The sequence below is a fragment of the Fistularia commersonii genome, chromosome 2 (assembly GCF_037954325.1).
Source record: "Fistularia commersonii isolate RoL2024-O1a breed Wild chromosome 2, RoL_Fcom_v1.0, whole genome shotgun sequence".
In the NCBI taxonomy this organism is placed as follows: Eukaryota; Metazoa; Chordata; class Actinopteri; order Syngnathiformes; family Fistulariidae; genus Fistularia; species Fistularia commersonii.
Window position 1 is genome coordinate 14,265,172 of NC_141285.1, and position 7,103 is coordinate 14,272,274.

The following is a 7,103-nucleotide window of genomic DNA, read 5'->3' on the forward strand; positions in this document are numbered from 1 at the left end:
CAGAGATACAAACTTATTTCATGCAAACTACATAATCCCAATATTAAGTCCGAAAGCCAATTGCTGCATAGCTCCAGTGCAGCCACAGGGCACGTTGCAAGTTTTCATGTTGTTTGTGATTTTCTGTCCGGTAAAAATCAGGACTTTATCAAGGTTCGGTGAGGGTCTGGTGATAAGTTAAGAGACACGAGAAAGGAAGTGGGCAGGCCAAAGTAGCACAGTGTTAAACATGCGCACTGTCGTGACGAATAAGAAACTGTGGGGTGTTTGAGATGTTTGTGTGTTTACTTCTTTTCGTAATTTGCGGAAATGAAGTCATGCTGCAGAGTAGACATGGTATTAACATAGATTTTTTTTTTTTTAATTTCAGTGTATCTTTACCAATACAGTTAAAGTGTAGAACCATTTTGATGGTCCAAAAAATACACTCGTCAAAAGATGTATTTGTGTATGCCTTCTCGTCAAACAGCATGAGGCTCACATTTGTGGGTTGCGATGTGTTTAAAAAATTACCCGATACACTGCCAAGTACACACTTGGTCGATTACTTAATTCTGTCGTAGTTGTACGCATTTAGGTATTCTGGTGTATGCATCTGAATGTAGCTCCAAGCAGGTTCAACTGAAGTCGCAAAATTCCAAACACTTAAGTAAATATCTTATCAGACTTCCTGTTGACGGTTTCAATCGTCCCTCCCTACTCTAAGAAATATTTCGAAAGCGTATTCTTTTGTTATTGTTTACATTTCACATGAGGTTTTAAACACAGTCGTCAGAGAGATTATGGAGATTTAAGCTGTCTGTTATAATTAAGTTGGGTAAGGAGATGCTATCAGTTCCTATCTTATTTTTCCTGTCTTCTCTTTCTCACTCCCTCCTTTCTCCTCCTCTAATCAGTTCCACTCTGTTATTGCTCGCCCCAGGCAGTTGCTAAACTGCTTTCACAAGCATGAGACCAAAGCCTGCTCAAATATCTATTAGAACCTTTAAATACACACTCAGACCCACGGTCATGGCGTGGTTGACCTTACAGCAGTCGTTGACATCATTATGGTATCGATGTTAGGTGATCTGGCATCCTTCACACCTCCTTGAGCCAGGTATAATTTTCCCTCTGAAGTCGGTCAACCGCTTGTGAAAGGTTAAGTGGTGAATGGAGGGCTGCAGAAGGTTGGGTGGATGGTCGTGCCTACTGACAGCCTTCGACTGCAGCCCCGAAGGACTTGTATAAAATCCAGGACAGACTAGTTTAACATAAGTTTTGAGAACAGACATGCTCATGAATGCCCCATGATTCATTTTATATTTGCTCTGAGGTTTTGAGATGAGAGAAGCATTTCCTGCAGTAAGTACAGCTGGGATTGATTTAGCAACATTAGTAAAATCCCATTCTGGCAAATGTCTTTCCACAGGAATAAGTTCATAGGGCTATGTAAACCAATAATGTAACAGGTCACTTCACTGTATTTCCTCTTTTGGTTGTTTGAAGACAACATCGGCATCAGAAACTATTTATCCAATTTCAGAGAGTGCTGATTTTTGCATCAAATGTCTTCTGCTAAAACATTTACCTCTCTTGCTCGACGTGTGAATCGCGCTCTGTATGCCTTTCGCAGCCAACAAGCTTTTAAACAGCTGCACAACAGCAGACAATTTCTTTCTCATTGTGATGGAGTGCTGCAACACATTGAGGTTCTGACAGGAACCAAAAGGTGTTTTTTTTTTTACTATTATCATATTACAACATGTTCTCCCCGTGTCTGCATGGGTTTCCTCAGGGTTCTCCGGTTTCCTCCTCATATTCGAAAAACATGCAGAAGGTTAATTCCAAAAAATTGGGATAATTGCCCCGAATGAGTGAGTGAGCGAATAGTTGTCTGTCTGTGTATGTGGCGCTACGATTGACTGGCGACCAGTCCCGATGACAGCTGGGATAGACTGCAGCGGTCCTCGCGACCCTGAGTGCAGGATAAGCAGCAGACAATGGATGGATGTATAGATGGATCATATTACGGCAAAAGTTTTCAAAATGTAATCATACTATAATACTAAATTAAAGACCCATGTTACTGCTCAAGGCCTGTTATCTTAATCAAAGCAGTAGTTCTTAGATTGAACTACAAACTCAACAATCAAGATGAATATCCTGTCCAAAAAACCCTCTCTTCCATAAAATAATTATGAATCAGTGGATTTATTTTACATTTTATTGCGTGCTTTTGTGATCAATTTTTGCAGGTACAAGATTGACTGAGAAATATCATAGAATATTTAGGCCATTATCTGAGTATTTTTCAAGCATTTCAAGCTCTTTTTTTTCCCAGCTGAAGATCTGCTTCTAATCTCAGAGAAATCATCTGAGACAGTTTTCTGCTATTTTTGCCGGACAACTTAATTGACTATGATTAAAGCTTAATCTATAAAAATAACAGTATGTCCCTATAAAGCGTCCGTTCTCCAAGTCTAAAAAAATAGAACAATTGCACATTCTTTTTGTCACCACAAGGAGAATTGAGAAGATAAGGAGGTGAAAACCTCCCGCAATTTGCTGTGTTAAATTTTTAACAAATTAAACTATAAGTGACACTTATTCAAGTGAAGTACAGGCTTAGTCAAGTGAAGTATGATAGCTATAATGCTATTATAAATTATGCATAATAGCATTAAAGTGTATCTTTACCTGTTTTCACTCATATTCTGGAATTATGTCAGTCAGTAGGAGATATATTTTGAAAAAAGCATGATTCAGGACTCCATCACTGCTGCTGTGCAGTCCTGTGTTGAGTTTGGCAGAACAAGAAGGCAAAGAGGATAGAATCAATTTTATACGAAATTATTAAATTCAATTTGGCCAGTTGTAAAAGCATAATCACAAACTATGTTTCCAATCTGACAGCCCTACCAAGTTTCACGATAAATGTAACAAAGTTACCAGTGGCTGCTGCCACGCATCCCTCCGTACCCCTTTTCTTTTGTTGTCTGTGTTCTGCAGGTGTATCATTATTTTATTTGAAAAGGTTGAAGCCAGACTTTCCACATTGCTCACTGTGGAAACAAAGCAGCGCTGCGGCAAAGATTTCAGGGATACCAGTGGCTTCATGGCAACGACAAACAGCCAAGATACACATCGTGTGACTGCAGTCATTATCAAGTAAAAATGTTTCTAGTGGATGTGACTCACATCTTCCAACTATGCAATGGATAGTTTATGCGGTATTGAATATGTGAATACATGAATATGTGAAGCCCTTCAGTAACACCACTGGTATACTTACACATGTCGTGTATTTTCAGATTTAACAAAACCTGATATTTTGAGGGTTTTAAAATGCTTCTATTACATTTTGGGTAACTGAAAGAAAAAATTGAAAACAGAGTTTTTTTTGACAATACCTTTGAATCTTTTTCTCTTGCTTTGGATATGAAATACACCCCCCTCTGACCTCTGGATATTTTGCCAGTTCTATTCTATTTTGTAATGTCAACCAGAAGAATGATAATTCAGTTCTCTACAACCGCCTTCAGATTTGCTCCAAAATGTTAATTTTTTTTCTGCCCCTTGGCTCATGCTTAACCACCTCCCCTCAAAGCTGGCCAAGTAGTTTTGTGCAGTCTCGGTGACAAACAAATAGCATCCACCTTCTTGGTGGGGGTAATGAAAAGATTCATCTTCCAAAGTAACAACAAAGGGCTGGCACATGTTTCTTCAATAAGGATGAAAGCACAGAGCACTTGTAACCGGATCTGTGTGTAGCAGACAGCTTTACATCAAGGAACAGCAGGATCCTCTCTTTACTCCAGAAATATCAGGACAGATGGGACCATGACACGCAAAGTCGAACTCACACGGTTACAAACCTTGAGAACGACACACTGAGAAAACTGTTGTTATCTCATAGATGCATTATGTCATACATATGAAGGCAGGGGACACATACTGAGTCTGTGCAACAAACGTGTAACACCTGTATTCATTGCTCACATGCGTGCTCACTCTTTGCCGTCGCCGTGTCTCGCTGGATGCGCTCCATGCCATGCATATTGAGCTAACAGCACTGTGGTGAATGATATGCTGCTGGGTGTCAGAGGTCAAAGGTCAGTGGTACTCCAGCTGGTAGCCAGGGCTGCATTGGACCCCGGTGAGGATATATTCAATGGCTGGAGCAGGGAGGGGCAGAGGTTGGGACCGAAGCTCAGAGGGGGCAGATGCTTGATGTACTGGTTGGCAAAACATTTTTTCCTTATAACTTAACTACTCTTGGATGGTAGTAAAACCTCTAAAACATGCTTTGTATTTGTTAATCAATGCATCTCTAAAAGTTAAAACCCATATAATCAAATTTTCTTGTACTTATATGATCGCATGGCTATTTGTAATCCAAAACTTACGCATTTGGAATAGCCTCACAGTCCAGCCTGTTGAATTGCAGTTAAATTTGGGCCCGATATGAAGCATTTCATGCTGTTTCCTCGCTAAAAAGTAGAGATGGCAAATAGAGAAAGAGTGGTGGATGATTTTAAGTACTTAGAGTTAACAGTCCAGAGCAATGGAGGGTGTGGGGAGGAGGCAAAGAACTGATGCAAGAAGAGTGGAACGGGCGGAAAAAAGTGCAATGTGTGATAAAAGAGTACTGGCAAGAAGGAAAAGAAAGATGTTCAAGAGGATAGTGAGATAAGTAATGCTACATGGTTTAAGATAGTGGCATTGAGGAAAGCACAGGAGGGAGCCGAACGAAGTAGAGATGAAAATGTTGATAGTCTCTTTGAGAGTGTCGAGGAGGTATATGTCCAGGATTGGGTCCATCAGACAGCACATGTTACTTGTTTTAGAGATAAAGTGAGAGAGGCAAGACTTAGATAGTTTGGAAAAATGTACAGAGGAGGCATAGTTAATATATGGGTTGAAGGATGCTCAGGTTGGAACTACCCGGCAGGAGGATTAGAGGAAGACCAAAGAGTAGATTTGTGGATGGCTTGGATGAGGACATGGAGGAGGAGAGGGTTACATGGAGGCAGATGATTCATCATGGCGACCCCTGAGAGGAGCAGCCCTAAAGAAAAGAAGAGCAGTTCAAGCTGAAGGAGAGATATCAGTTTAAAAAAGGCTGGTGATAATTACAGAAAAAAAATAAAAACAGTGACATTTAACTTTGTATGTGAAAAGCTAATTCCCACAGAGTACTCATAGAATTGATAACTGATAAATAAAAACATGTCAGAAGCTTTAAATGTTCTAACCAAATGAGAATACAAAAGAAAAGTTATCACCATGCATTGGAATGATACCATTCAGTTGCTGCTGTCAATTTTCCCTCATTTCAGCTAGGTCTGTTTTTTTTTTTTTTTTTTTGTTTGTTTTTTTTTAAATAGAAAGCCTGGTTTGTAAATTTTATATATTTGAAAGTACAGCAGTTTGCATTGAACTGCAGTTAAAAGTAAAGAGAAAATTAAGTACTCAACATTGTGTAGATGACCAAAATATCAAACCGGAGCACAGAAACAAAGTACCAGTGTTGTATGGCTCAGACACAGGCCAAAATAATGAGTTGGCTTTGACCTGAGCCAGATGAGTGCCAAAAGTGGGCCATGTATGGTTCTGTTTCTGCAGCCACTTTCTCCTGTAGTCAACACTATCAGTAGAGGCAAAGTAATGAGAGTCAGAAAACTGAACTGATAAACAATGCAGTATAGAAATAGGGAAAAGAGTTTATTCAGTAGTTATGCTTTACTTAGATATGCATTGCCTTATTTCGTTTTTCTTTGGAACAATGTTGGCATGACGCTTAAAAACAAACAAACATTTTTTTGAACAAACATTTGTTCTAAATGGCTCCTTCAAAAGTTCAATATATAAACTATATACTGTATTTTCTCAAGGTGTTATTAAAATCCCCAGGGATGATTAAAATAACAACAAAACTTAGAGATCTAGGATGTTATTTGCAAAAATGTAATAAAATCCACAGTGGTACAGTGATAAGCACTTTGACCTCACAGCATGAAGGACCCTGGTTCTATTCCGACACACTTTCCGTGTGGACAGTTTGCATGGAGTTTGCACGTTCTCTCCGTGTCTTTGTGGGTTTCCTCTTGGTTCTCCGATTTCCTCCCACAGTCCAAAACTGATGCGAAAAAATTGGGAAATGGAATAATTTTTTTTGTCTACATATGTGGCCCTGCAATTGACTGGTGACCAGTCCAGGGTGCACCCTGTCTCTCACCTGATGACAGCTGGGACAGGCTCCAGCATCCTCCATGACCATGAGTACATGATAAGCAGCAGACAGTTGGATGGGTGGATAAAACAAGTCCAAACAAATGCTAAATTGTAGATCTATATGTTCACATCTGTTGCAAACAAGCTTTTCACATCAACTTTTGAATGTCTGTTGTGTTTACAAGACGTTTCATCTGCCACGCGTAACAAGAGAGACAAACCAGACACTGGACAATTCATTTATGAAACTATTTATAAAGGCAAATCTGTGAAATATTGAAAGTGCGTGTCATTAATCTTTTTTTTTTTCTGCAGTAAGCTGCTCTATCCAGTGGAGGGCCAATCCTGCAATTAATGACCCACATGTGCCAAGTGTTGCTGTTGATGTGTGTTTCATTTAACAGAGTTTTCCAAAGCATTAGTTCTCCTGTGGTGGAAAATATGTTTAATCAGAAGCATAAAGAACACAGTAAATAACCATTAAACGTACTTTAACGGCTCCCACATGTTTACTGAGTTTATGAGGGGTGTGATTGAGGGTGGATAAGTGTATGTATGTGTGCACTTTCCTTGTCATGATTTTGTCCATGATATATTTCCATGGTTTGTACTCACTTGCAAGTCTGGGCTACGGCTATGCGGCTTAAACAGCCAGCATTACTAATGGACAACTTTCACAAAGACACTCAGATTAGTAGCCTCGGACGGAAAGGTCAATCATATTCCACTGAGTCCTTTCAAGCAGACAAAGAGCCTCCCAGTAATCCGTCACCAGATACATAACGGACAGAAGAGAAAGCTCTGACTCTGTGCAGTTCTTAGCTCATTTTCCCTTGTCTCCCTCAGCTGTCATCGGCACGATTGTTGCTGGAAACTGTCTCTGGTAT